Here is a 14,337-nt window from a genome sequence, read left to right as displayed (position 1 = left end):
GTTTTTTATTTTACTTCTTCGAATCTATGGAAGCGGCTAAAGAAAAATGCACAAATGGTAGCAGGAGTTCTTCACAGCAGCTCGGAGCCAGAGCCATCCAAACACTTCACTGGTTGTTGAATGGACAAGACTCAGACAATGAAACACCACTCTACCATCAGGAGGTAGATCATCTTTGGATATATGCAACAGATGTTTAAATCATTACACTGAAGTGCAAGTAGTCAGACTTATAGGACTACGTATGTCCTGACTTCACGAAACTCAGTTTCTATAAAAGGCAAGGCTATAGAGACACAGCAGTGATTGCCTATGATGGTTATAGAATGGGGATCAGAACATTTGGAGGTGAAAGAAATGTGCTCTAATTGTACGGATTTTCTAAATCTCAACATAGTGTGCACTGGAAATGGATACATTTTATATCCCAGGAACTTTACCTCATTAAAATTTGGATAAATGGACCAGGAAGATGGCTCAGCAGGTAAAGGCACTTGTAGCCAAGCCTGATGACCTGAGTTCAATCTCCAGGCCTCACATGGTTGGAGAAAGACATGACTCCTACAATCCCCATCCCCAAACAAACAAAGAACATATAATAAAAAAATCTTGGTTGGCAATGAGTTACCATGGTCTCATGTGACATTTGAGAATGGCAGATGAGACACTGTGAATCCAGTCATAGACTGTTAGCTTCAGAGAACAACTGTCCTTTGTAGATCAATGTTCCTTACTTCATATCATCCCTGGTAACTGTGTTGTTATCATTACACACGAAGAAATTATGTTTCTAAAGTTATCATTGCACACAAAGAAATTATGTTTCTAAATCAATATCTAGAATATGTGTTTTACTGTATTAAAATCTTGATTAATAATGATAGTCGTGTGTGTGTGTGTGTGTGTGTGTGTGTGCATGTGTGCACATGCCAGAGTGTGTATATGTAGGTCAGAGGATAACTTTTGGGGGGCACTTTTCTCCTTGCACTGTAGGCTCAGGGCATTGAAGTCAGGTTAGCAGCCTTACGCAGGAGGAACTTTCACTTGCTAAGTCATCTCACTCTCCTGGGGTTTTCTTATTGGAACTAACACTAACTCCAAAGCTCAGCCTCTCCTACTTTCTTGGTTGGGGGACTGAAGATTATATCCTGCTACGTCTGTCCTCCTGATGGTGATCTTGAACGGAAGGCTACACTGCAGGAGAGAGCAGCCTGGGGAATAAGCAACCATTGCCCTGCTTTGATGACTTTCCATTGGGCTACCCTGGTGCATCCTTGCAGGGCAGGATAAAAAGACCCACAGACCAGAATAGATGTGCTATGGAGTTTGTGATTGAAATAGGAATGAAAGCTTTGCAGTCTTTGAAGCAAGACATGTTCATTTTTTGCTTGGGCACCCTTCTTTAGAGAGGGAGCTCCAGCAACCAGGCTCCACCTTCCTTATCAAATGATTGGGGTGAGAATGGGGCTTTCAGGATCATCACCAAATGGTCTCATAAGTCTTTGCCATAAGAATCTCACCACACTCAAAACAAACTAAATTGCCTGCTAAGCAGACCACACAGTCCCAGGCCCAGAGTTTAAACAGGCAGTGATCTATCTAGAAAAAAAAAATCACTTCCTTCTTCAGTCTCATCATCAAGGAGACCTAAGTAGGTAGATTCTCACTCCTGAGGACATTACTGGGGAATTTTGCTGAAAGGTGTATTCTGTTCCAGCTAGTCTGGGGTGGCACTCCTGGGCCACATTTTGACTAACAATGACTTTGATGGTTTCCTACTTCTTAGAAAAACAGAATACAGTTTACATGGAGAATGAGTCTAGAAGAAATCATCTTCCTTTTCATTGATATTCCTTTAATTTCACACAGAAACAGAGGTGTTCATGGAACTCAAGAATCTAAGAGTAAGTTGATTGTTATCTTCGAGCACATTACAAAGAAACAACCAATTTGTTAGTCAAGGCATCTTGAACTGTTCAAACACTAAAGCTGTGTCAGCAAGTGGGTAGCTCTGGGGGAGGCTTGAATGCAGGAATGTGTTGTCTCTATGACGGTCAAACTTCTAAGAGTTTCTACTACTTATAAAATATTTTTGTGATTAAAACATAATAATTGTGCATGTTTGTGGGACACAGTGTGACATCTCAATATAGATATATGTTGGGTAATAACCAATGGTATTTACATACCCAACAAATGAAATATTTAATATTTCTTTATAATGAGAACATCCAAAATCTTTTCTTCTAGAAATTTTGAAATACACAGTCTGCTATTGTTTTCTATAGCCAGTCTACCAGGTAGAAAATGCTAGAATTTATTTTTCCTTTCTAACCCATTGTTCTATCCCTCCCACTCACTTCTGCCTTATCCTTGCCAGCCTCAGATTACCCCTATTCTTTGACAACAGATTTAGATTCCACAAACACTTGTGACCATGGAATGTTAGTCTGTCTGTGCCTGGATTGTTCCACTGCACATAATACTTTTCAATTTCACCTATAATGGAGCAAATAATAAGAGTATTTCATTCTCTTAGTAGCTGAGTAGCATTCTGATGTATATATGTGCCATATTTTCTTTGTCCATTCATTTATTGCTAAACATGTATTTGGCTCCATATTGCAACCATCATGAAGAGTGAAGTGCTGCAGAAAACATGGCTGAGCAGATGCCTCTCTGAAACACTGATTTCATTTCCTTTGTATTTATACCAAGTAATAGGATTTCTGGGTCATATAGCAGTTTTTTTTTCAAATGTTTTAGTTTTAACGTTATTTATGCTATTATTGTTTAATAAGAAAAGTTACTTATCTCTAAACCAATAGTTAACATTTGCAAAAGAAATGTTAAAGTTACTATAAGTTAAAATTCTACAATGTCTTGTCAAAGACTTTTTCTGAGCATCACTTAATCCCATTTACCCCTCCCAATGACCCATCCAGGCAGTCTCAGTATTACAGTTACTTTACAGCCAAAGATGCTGATGCTTAGAAAAGAATGCTCTTGGGTCATACCATTTGCATGCTTGACCTCTCCCACAATGCCTTCAGCTTCCTCACAGGTCACAGATTTCTTGCCATGGTTGTACATTGAAGTTGATTTCTTAGGTAAGGTCACTGTAAGAAAATAATAGCAGACTTAGTGGTGTAAACAATAGTAAAGGCTAAGGTCAAATTGCTCAGCAGCCCGGTTCTTCATGTCTCCTCTGCAAGTTTGCAGATGATCACATTGTTAATGTATCTCCACAATGCAGAGAGGGCTTCCCTCTAATATCTAATGAAGCTATTCATAAGGACTTTTCCCTCATGAGTTAATTAGCACCTAAAGCCCATGCTTCCAGACATCACAGAGTGGGGGTAGGGGTGTGGCATCAGACTTTAAACATATGAATTTAGAAGAAGTGTGTTTATTCCATAGCCATCACCTAGGGGACTTTACTAATACTGGTACCTGAATCCCACCAACACCAAAGAAATCATTTGAAGAGTACAGACATTTATTTTAGTACCTAAGGTGATTGTCGTGCACTTGAATTGAGTGGCAGAGAGCACTCTAGAGAGATGTACTTGGAAGTTGTTTTGGTTGCCAATAACAATACAAAGGCTAAGGGGTTGGTAGGGGAATAGATTATGAATAATGATAGTGGCTAATTGAAACAGCCATGCCACCTATAAGACCCTTCCTTTTCTTTGGAGGCTGATAAATAACAATTCACTATGAAGATCCATCTCCTCTTCAGCGATGGCTACATCTGGGAAGTCTTCCGAGAATCCAACTCAAACTGTGGTTGGCTGAGCCTGCCTAGGACTTACATCTGGAGAGGAGAGGGACAATCCTTGGTGCTGTAAGCAAGGAAGGGATTTTGACTGATAATGTATTTTTACTTTACTTTACTTTCATAATAACTTAAAAAAACACCACTCTTGCAAAAGTATTTAATTGCCATGTTTTGAATTCATATTGCTTACCTATTCTACTGTGGGTTTTTTCCTATTATTTCTCTTACCTACAGCCTTGTACTTTCCCTCTCATCCCTGCTCTATTTGCTCTCATTCATTCTCTTCATTCCCTCCTCAATATTCCCTCCTCACTCTCCTTTGCTCTCTATGCATAGGGAAGAGAGTGACCATTGTTTCCCACTACCACAAAATATGTAGTTGAGTTTCTCACTGCTGGAGAAATCACAGGGTTAGCACATCTGGAGAGCAAGGGATAAGCCTCACGCCTAGAGAGGGACTTCCATGATCACGACAGCTCTCCTGCCAGGTAATACCACATATCTTCTTGAATGATCATTTTCTACAGCTTTGATGATGCTTAAGCCTCTATTTACTCCAGCGCCTACTGTTTACTTCCCCCTTTCTGTTTCTTCTCCGCTGCTCTTTATGCCAATTCCTGTTCTTACTCCATGCATTTCCTGCCTACGGAAAGTTCCAGAAATCTGTTTTAACACATGCTTAGTGTGGATCTGATGCACCACGAAGCTAAAGATCAAACCACCTTATTCAAAGCCATTCTTCTCTGCTCACTCTCGTGCAAAATGTTAGCCCAGTCACAAGTTTGTTTTGGTGTGTCATACAACTCCTGTCAGGTCTACAGCAATCAGTCGTCAGACACATCCCAATTTCAGAGCCGTTAAGATGTGAAAGCCCTGTCTTCAAATCACCCAGATGTGGTGAGATGAAAGGAAAGTCTATATCGACAGACATTTCGAAAGAAATCCTACAGGAAGAGGGCATGCGACAGGACATTGATTTTGCCCGAGAAGTCTGTGTGTTTCCTGTTTTCACTTCTTTTTCTCAGTGGTGTTCACTCACAGGGCTGGTAGACAAAGCGGGCAGAATGGTCTCATGGTTCCTAGATCCTTGGCCCCTTATCCTGAGCCCAGGACACAAATCCTCATTGTGATGCAGGGTTAGGAGTTCAGCTTCCTCAGGAGCAGCCAAGGGATTTCCACATGGTAGTGTGCATTTCTGTTATGGAAACAAAATGAAAGGAGATCTCAGAAATGTTTTCAATGCACACAAAATATAACTGTGGGGGAGATGTATATGCTAATGAACATATTTTTAAAAATTTGAACAGAAATTAGAAAAAGTGTAACATGAATCTTAAGAGGTCTTAAAATAAAATAAAATAAAAAAAAAAAAACCAGAGCCAGATATCAGGGTGAAAGCTGAAAGATCAGAGAAGCAGAATGCCAGCCACTAGCATACCTCTATGAAATCCTCAGTCTAAAGAGAGTGAGTTTTTGTTTCCTTATACCTTATATACTGCCCAGACATCAGTTCCTGGGATTAAAGTCATGTGTGCTTCACAGTACTGGGATTAAAGGTATGTGAGACCACTGCCTGGCTCTGTTTCCACTGTGGCCTTGAACACTCAGAGATCCAGACAATCTCTGCCTCCTGAGTGATAGGATTAAGGTTGTGTGCCACCACTGTCTGGCCTCTATGTCTAATCTAGTGGCTGTCTTTGTCCTCTAATCCCCAGGCAAGTTTATTAGGGTATACAATATTTCACTACAGAAAATACTTGGATTTATTTTTCAAACTGAAAAGAGAGAATAGAGTTGGAAAATAAATGTATTGATATAGGAGGTATGGTTGTTTGAAAGAAAATAGCCGTCATAATCTCATAGGGAGTGGCAGTATTGGGAGGTGTGGCTTTGTTGAAGTGGGTGTGGCTTTCTTGAAGGAAGTGTGTCACTGTGGAGGCTGGCTTTGAGATCTCATATATGCTCAAACCACACCCAATGAGACAGTCCATTTCCTGTTGCCTGCAAGTCAAGATGTAGGACTCTATGCTCCATCTCCAGCACTATGCCTGCCTGCACAGCACCATGTTGTACCATGATGATTATGAACTAAACCTCCGAAGATGTAAGCTACCCCAAATAAATGTTTTTCCTTTATAGGAGTTGCCATGTTTATGGTTTCTCTTCACAGCAATAGAAACCCTAAGACAAGGGGATATTGGTGATATTTTAGATTGAAAAGTGGTTTAAACATGAATATATATTGCAGTACTTTATTTTGTTAATCACACATGTGTACAGGTATACACACATGCACATGTACACACATATAGATGGGACGAAGTTTGTAGTAAAGGTTAGGAGCAGATGTCCCTAAATAAAGGGTGGTATGTGTGTATATGTCTGCCTGTCTGTCTGTCTGTCTATCTGTGTGTGTGTGTGTGTGTGTGTGTGTGTCTGTGTTTAACTCCTTTTTAAGGTAATTTGTTCAGATAAGGACCATTTATTCTCCCAAGATAAAAAGCAGACTGTGAGGTGTTGCTGATAGAAGTCGGTTCCTATAAAGAAGATGGAAAGAATCCTAGCTCAGCCTTCTCTTTCACAGGCTGTGACTCCATTATTTAATAAAAAACACTTGGCTGGTGAAAGAGCCCTGTTTTGTGCCTGGAGTTTGTGACCAATTGCAGCAGAGTCTCGAATAGGAGAGTGTGTGGTAAGCAAATCCTGAACTTGCCACATTTACGACACCCAATGACAGTCTCCAGCAAAGATCTCCAAGTGTTATTATGCAGTAAGGTCTTTAGAGCACTTTAAAAATAGCACATACATGTGAATAGCGATCGCAGCACTTACTTGTAGATTTTGGTTGGTGTTGTGACTGTAAATTATACCAAGTCCTTTGAGTAGTTTGCCAATGAGTGCACATGGAATTAAAGGGGTACTCATTCTTGGAGGTCACTCGGTTCTAGGTGTTTTTAAGACATCTTATCAGCTCCAAGTTCTAGACAACCTCCGATTTTTAGTGTGGTAACTAACTCTGGTGCAGTTCCCACTTGATGGCAGTAGAGCAGGGCTCTCTTACTCTCAATGGATATTTAGAGACTCCACAATGCCAGGTATAACCTCCCTGCATTTGAAGGCAACTTTATTTGGAACCTGATACACATGACCATGACCTTAGGTGGGAGGTTTTAAGAGACTCCCTTAATGCCCTCCTTCTGTCAGGACCATGACAATAGTGGTGGGAAAGCCCTGAGTAATGCTAACCAAAGATAGTCCCATGAGGACCTTTCTCTATAAGCAATGGCCATGCAGAACCTCAGAGTGCTCTTCCCTGCACAGGCTTGGATGCCAGGGGCAGAAGCCAGAACCACCTATGCTGGTTTTCAAATGGTGTTTGCATTGGCAAATTCCTCCCCATAAAAATAAGAGCATGGATACTGGAATACCAATGTTTAGAGTATCATTATTCACAAAAGCCAAAAAGTGGAAATAATTTACACAACCACTGATGGATGATGGGTTAAAAATAAATGTGGTATATACAAACAATGGACTATTAGTCATGCCTAAAAGAGAGCAAAGTTCTATCACATATTACAGTATAAACAAGCTTTGACGATGTTATAATCTTCCCAAAAGCCAGACACAAAAGGACAAACTATGTAAGACTACTTACATGAAGTTCCAAGGAAAGTAATACCCACTGAAACAGGAAAAAGAAAAACGCTTGCCGGAGGCTAAGAGGAGGAAGGAAGGGGAGTCACTGTCTAGTAGATAAAGAGTAGAGTCTAGAGATGGTGAGGCACAATGTGAATGTACTTAGTAATACTGAGACATGCCCTAAAAAGACAAAAATGTTAAATTTTCATCATTGATTTTTTACCTCAACAAAAGTAAATAAACAAAAGTTATTCAACATTCTTTTGCACCATCATAATAAATTGTACTCAAACTCCCCTCCCCCCCAAAAAAACATAAGGAAAATCACTAGGAAATACTTGGTTTTGTTCATTCAGAGGGCATCCAAATTAGCAGTAACTGCCAACTTGACATAGCTGAGAATCACCTGAACAAAAGAGTCTCAATTGAGGAATTGTCTCTACCAGATTGGAATGTGGGCATGTCTGTGAGGGATTGCAGCGGTACCCAGCCCATTGTGAGCAGCACCATTCCTTGGTTGGGTGGTCCTGAACTGTAAAGTGAATCTTAAAAGGTCTTATTAATAAAAACAAACCCAGAGTCAAGTATTGGGGTGAGCGCTGAAAGATCAGAGAAACTATACAAGCCACATCCTTACCTTGCCAGTTCCTCAGCTGATCTTGTTTCCTCAGACTGAAGGCCTTTGAGTCCTCATCCAGAATGGATCTCAGCTGAACTGCTGCTAAAAACCTAAGAGCTTAACAGAGCCTAAAAAGCCTCTAGTTCCTGGTCCTCATGATATATATATATATATATATATATATATATATATATATATATATATATGATTTTGTATGTTTTACATATATATGTTTTATATATATATGATTTTATATGTATATATTATATATATATATATATAAACATGCCTTTCTGCTTCTTGCCATAACTTCCTGGGATTAAAGACATGTGTCACCATGCCTGGCTGTTTCCAGTGTGGCTTTGAACTCACAGAGATCTGGATGGATCTCTGCCTCCAGAATGCAAGGATTAAAGGTCCGTGTGCCACCATTTCCTGGCCTCTATGTCTGTCTAGTAGCTGTTCTGTTCTCTGACGCCAGATAAGTTTTTTAGGGTGCACAATATATTGGGGGACATAATATCACCACACTGGACTGTATCCTAGCTAAGGGTGAGAGGGCCAGCGAGCAACTTCCCTCCATAGTTTTCGCATCAAGTTCTTGCTCAAGCTTCTGACCTGACATCTTTTCAAGGACGGACTGTGACCTGGAGGAATAAGACAAATAAACCCTTGCCTCCCCCAAGTTGCTTTTGGTCAGAGTGTGTCATTAGTGCAACAAAGCCAGGAGAGTGAGTAAATGTATTGATGACTTGTGTAAGAGACAAAAAAGTGTTCAGCTATTTTGAGAGTTCTAAGTGCTTTTCGCACACGGCACTGATACACACAGCGGTGGCACTGTAGGCGTGAAACAAACACTCCCCTGAGCTGTAGATACTGTAATCTTTGCTTTGATGTTTGCAACACTTTCTTCCTCTTCCTCCATAACCTGCAGCTGCCAAGTACCCTTCATCAACACGGGTCTGCGTGAGGTCAGCCATCAGCAAGGAGTGTTTGGTGGCGTGAATACTGACTGCCTTCTTCATCCATTTGCAACAGAGTTTAAAAATAAGCAAGCAACAAAAGTGTGAAATAAACGAAATGGAATCAGTTTGAGGTCTCCCTTTCCTCGAGTGTTGCTCTTTGATTTTATGAAATGTTATGCACGTAATAGAAAGAGCAGGAGCTTTGGAGCTCAGTGTTGATTTTCTTAGTGTTAGAACCCAAACTTGTCTCAGCCTCAGTTTCCCCATGTGCAAATTAGAGGGAATGAAGTCAACCTTTCTGAATTTCTTTGAGGGATATGTGAGATAAGCAAAGTGCTTGAGCATAGAGGATCACGGCACAGCACATGTTGGATAAAGTCCAGCTCATCTGCCTTTCTCTCCTTTCTGCTCCTCGCAGCTGAACAAGACATCAGAGGTGCAGAGATGGGGTTGGAAGGCGCAGTGTGCAGGGTGAGGAGGAACGTGAGCGCTGATGAATGCCAGCTGTCAGCACTGGAATCCCAGCTCAGCAATTAGCCAGCTGTGCAGCCCCGGGCATGTTGATCTCTCACTTATTTGCAGAACTGGAATGTGGCATATGAAATTATAAATATACTTTACATTTTTATGGAAACAGTGTGAGATGGAGTTTATCAGGATACACTTCTGTAAGGCCACACTTACATGACTGTGTTGCACATGGGAGGCATGTCTACATGCCAACTGGCATATTTTTATGAATAAGCACCCACATCCAAATTAAAAAAAAATGCAACAATTGACCAGGCTAGAGGAAAATATAATAGCCCTTCTGTTCTTTCTAGACAAACTAGAAAAAAAATGGTCACATTTGAAAGTAGAGTATTAAAAATTCATAAAAAGTTATGTATTTTCTGGTAATGTGTTAGGGGTCTGATGCAGGAAAAATGCTGTATGTATAGTTTGTGATAATGTTGATATATATTTTTAAATTCCATGTGTATGAGTTTTTTGCATGTTGGTATGTATGTGGACTACATGCATTCCTGGTACCCTGAGAGGGCAGAAGAGGTCTTTAGATCCTATGTAACTAGAGTTTGGGTGGTTCTGAGCTATCTTGTGGGTGCTGGGAACTGATCCTGGGTTCTCTACAAGAGAAGCAAAGTGCTCTTAAATGCTGAACTCTCTCTCTAGTTCCTAACTTTGGTATTTTTATGACTTTAGTAAATTTTCTTCTTCTTGAACTACAAAACTACATATACTAAAATTATCAAGGGTACAATTCCATGACATTAATTACATTCCCATTGTAGTGCAAATATTCTCATTATTCATCTCAGTAATTTTCATCTTAGAAATCTGAATATTTGTACTTCTTTTCTGTTCTAATAATATTTTTATTCAATGAATAAAATATGTATCTATAAAATGTATATTGATTTTATCCATCCACTACTACTTCCCTCTGACTCTCGTTTCAAGATTCAGGTCCTATTTTTGTGACTTTTGATTCAAAATAAGCATGTACATTGAACATAGTTCTGTATTTATCTTTTTTCTGTTCTTTGTTCTTAATTGGGAAACACTGTTCATTGCTAGAATTATTGCTTTCCAGTTCCTTGTGGGAGGGAGATAATGAGAAATCATGGGTCAGAAAGAGGTAGTGAGGGAAAAAAATCACCAATAGAATCATGACATATTTAGATAACTGTTTTAAACAACTTCATTGGTAATAGTACATGTAAGAAAAAAGGAATGTTAATGACTTTTAAAATGATTTATGATGGTTTTTTAATTTGAGACTAAAAATTGTCAGGTTTATTAATCAGACCTTTTTATCACTTCCACAAAATACTCGACACGAACAGCTTCAGGAAGGGAAGAGTTGTTGTGTTTTTTTTTTTTTTTTTTTTTTTTTTTTTTTTTTTTATTTAGCTTATAGTTTCAGAGGGCTCAGCCCATGGTCATTTGACTCTGCATTTCTCAACTCATGTGCAACAAAACAACCATGGCTGTGGGAACATGGGAAAGAGGAGCATGTTCACATCATAGCAGACAGGAAGTAGTCCAGGGGACCAGACGCAACCTTTAAGGGCACTCTCCCACTGACTTACTTCCTCCAAGGAGGCTCTACTTCCTCAAGTTTGCAGAACCTCCCAGATGAAGACCAAGTGTTCAGCAGTGTTTGAGGCAGCGGGAGCATCTCAAATCCAAACCATAGCACGAGGCATCAATGAACACTTCTCATGCATTACTTCATTTAATAATCACACTTCTCTGGGGACGTATGCAGTCATTCTCCCACTGTAATAAGGGAAGAGACTGATGTTTGGAAGGATGATTGAAAAGTGCAAAACAAATAGAGATTCTGAGAACTCAGAAGGGTGGTGGGAATGCCATTTGAAGGCATAGTGTGTGCACATTACCTGTGTGTCACTGGATCTGTTTCTTAACATATTTCTGCTGTGGGTCAATGAATGAAAGGACTTGAGGGCCTCCGTTAAGACTGTGGGAGCTAAATTTTTCTAGTTACTAAGCAGAGAATAGGGCTTTTTAAAAATTAGCTTCCATTTATCACAACTAAAGAGGGCTAATTGGAGGGACAGGTCAGAAGTTTTCTATTGTTTATGGTTTTACTATGAAAAAATATTTCCTAAAACTGGCATGATTTGTTTTTACCATGATTAGAATAATCTTTTACATTATTTCCTTTGGAAAAAAAACTAAATGTGAGGGCTCAACTTCCTTGACATTGCCTATTCAATTAAAATGATTTATAAATAATATAAGACAATTAATCATCCTAACTGCACTAACATTACCATTTTGTGACCCACACAGAGGTCACACTATGTAAATGATGCAAAATAAAGAACAGGAGGGCTCTGTTTACTTTAAACAGTGAAAAATGATGTCACAAGTCAGGTCCTTTATTCTCCAAATTCATTTATGGGTTAGTTAATCATCACATAGTTTGTGTACATAGAGAAAAACACATTCTATGATATTATCTGTTAGGAATTTTGAATAAACAGAAAAATTTACAGTAAAAATAAGAGTACATATATGCAAAAGATTTGATCATTTGAACAGTTTGGTAGAGAAATGAGCATGAATTAGAGAGTGATGTTACAGAAATGGCATAAAATAGTCTGAAACTCTCCACAGTCCCCTTCTAGAACTTTTCATTATGGAGAATTCCACTCACACAGATAAAATACATTTAAAAATAAACCATAACAATCCTCTACTTGGTGCATGTCAACATTTTGTTCATTAAAAAAAAGATTCCTGCATAGTTTCTTTTGTGTGCTGACCCTAGAGTATTTTTAAGCAGCATGTCAGTATATCCATTGAAATTGCGTCTTGGGGCTAGAGAGATGGATAAGTGGTTAAGAGCATTTGCTGTTCTTACAGAGGACCTGACTTCAGTCCCCAGGTTCCATGTTCTGCAACTCACAATTGCCTTTAACTCCAACTTCAGGGGATCCAATGCTTTATTCTGGCCTATGGTTTACCTACACACACACACATGTACACACACACACACACACACACACACACACACACACACACAAATTCAAAATAAAATAAATATGCTTCAGAAATTGGATCTGATGCTGAAGGCAAATATAATTCATAGTCTCCAAGTTGGCAGAGTTGACAGTCTGTAGAGTCATGATCATGCACCATGTACCACATGAACAGTGTTGTTTACAATGACAGAGTGAAAACATGACTATAGAGGGTAACATTTGAATATAAACATAGAGATATGTGTAGATGAAACTCTAAACAACAGTCTTAGTAAATAAGAAACACAGAGCCAAATACAGAGTTAAAGCCTAAGAGATCTGAGCAAGAGCCATGATTCCCTTTAGCTTACCACTTGCTGCCATTGCTTCCCCTGAGAAAGAGACCTTCTCCTTTGTGACCTGTCCTTTTATTGCCTTTCTGTTCTACCTTCTCATTGGCCCTAAACCCAACCACATGATTTCCTCATCACTGCCTGTCTATACAGACCTCCAGATCTCTATGGTTGGTACTGGGATTAAAGGTTTGGGTCACCACTTGGCTGTGTCCTTGAACACACAGAGACTCTGCCTGCCATGTGATTGGATTAAGGGCATGTGCCACCACCACTGGACTTCTGCTAAATGACTTGCTTTTTGCTCTGATTCCCAGGCAACTTTATTTATTAACATACAAATAAAATCACATTTCAGCACAAATAAAATATCACCATAGGTATGTGTGTACATAGTAATGTTGGCTATGTCCTGAACCTAGATGGATTGGGAGACCTTAAAGAAAAGGACAATGGTTGTACAAGATATTTTGTAGAAGGCAATGGATTATTAAATTATACTTAATGTAGAGTAATAGATGTTGGATAACGATGATGATGATGATGGTGATGATGGTGATGATGGTGACGGTGATGGTGATTATAATGTGATGGGTGACTTGTTTGGGCCCGCTTGCACTAGTTCAGGCATGAAGTTATGGAAGACTATATTACAGTGAAGATTAAGGAAAAATGTAAAACCTCCAGATATATCAGTAAATACACATTTTGCCCATAAGGAAATTCCAGCAGGAGTTAATTGTGAACATGTACAGGAATATGAGAGAAAACTGCCATGTTTTCATTGACCAAATGAAAAGTAGTTACATTTTTTTCCTTTGGTGCATATGTATTTCATAAAATTGAAGTCAAATTGAATAGAGTTTTCATCTTGCCTTTTGTATTATGTTTAAAGTATTCAAAATGTGATTTTTTTTAAAGTATGCTTAAACTAAATAGGCTGCTGAGTGGTTAAGAATGTTTGCTGATTTTTCAAAGGGCTTGAATTTGGTTCCCAGCATTCAGGTTTGTAACCCTTTGTAGCTTCATCTCCAGGAGACCAATGCTCTCTCTGGTCTCTGTGGACATATGTACTTTTGCACACATGTACACATGCATACAGATGCAAACACACATGCACAAGCACACATACACACATATGTGCACACACACATTCATGCACACACAGGAACATACACACATGGATGTACACACACATGCACGCACACTCATATATACATGAATGCATGAATACACACAACTAAATAAAGATAAAATAAATCTACAAGAAAATAAGAAAAAGTACATCGTCTTGAAGGAGAATATAAACTCAGTTTTTCCCATGTCACCTTGCACAAAGGCTTTTGATACATGTGCATGTGTGTATGAAATCTCAATTTATATCCAAGAAATCCCACTTGTTTAGTAATCTGAAACAACTTCCAGTTGTTGCTTTGGGTTTTTAGACAGGTGCCATTACATAGCTATGACTCAATGGCCATTG

The 14,337-nt window shown here is 39.1% G+C and overlaps 1 non-coding gene across 1 annotated transcript; it reads right to left on the bottom strand.

Moving 5' to 3' along the window:
* Window positions 1–4,114: 4,114 nt before the first annotated feature.
* Window positions 4,115–4,276, bottom strand: LOC121829918 (U1 spliceosomal RNA). Its single transcript, XR_006072969.1, has one exon. It is a non-coding gene; the product is annotated as a U1 spliceosomal RNA (small nuclear RNA).
* Between the last annotated feature and the right edge of the window lie 10,061 nt (window positions 4,277–14,337).

This window comes from Peromyscus maniculatus, chromosome 5 (assembly GCF_049852395.1).
Source record: "Peromyscus maniculatus bairdii isolate BWxNUB_F1_BW_parent chromosome 5, HU_Pman_BW_mat_3.1, whole genome shotgun sequence".
Classification (NCBI taxonomy): Eukaryota; Metazoa; Chordata; class Mammalia; order Rodentia; family Cricetidae; genus Peromyscus; species Peromyscus maniculatus.
This window is presented reverse-complemented; position numbering and strand designations above follow the sequence as displayed.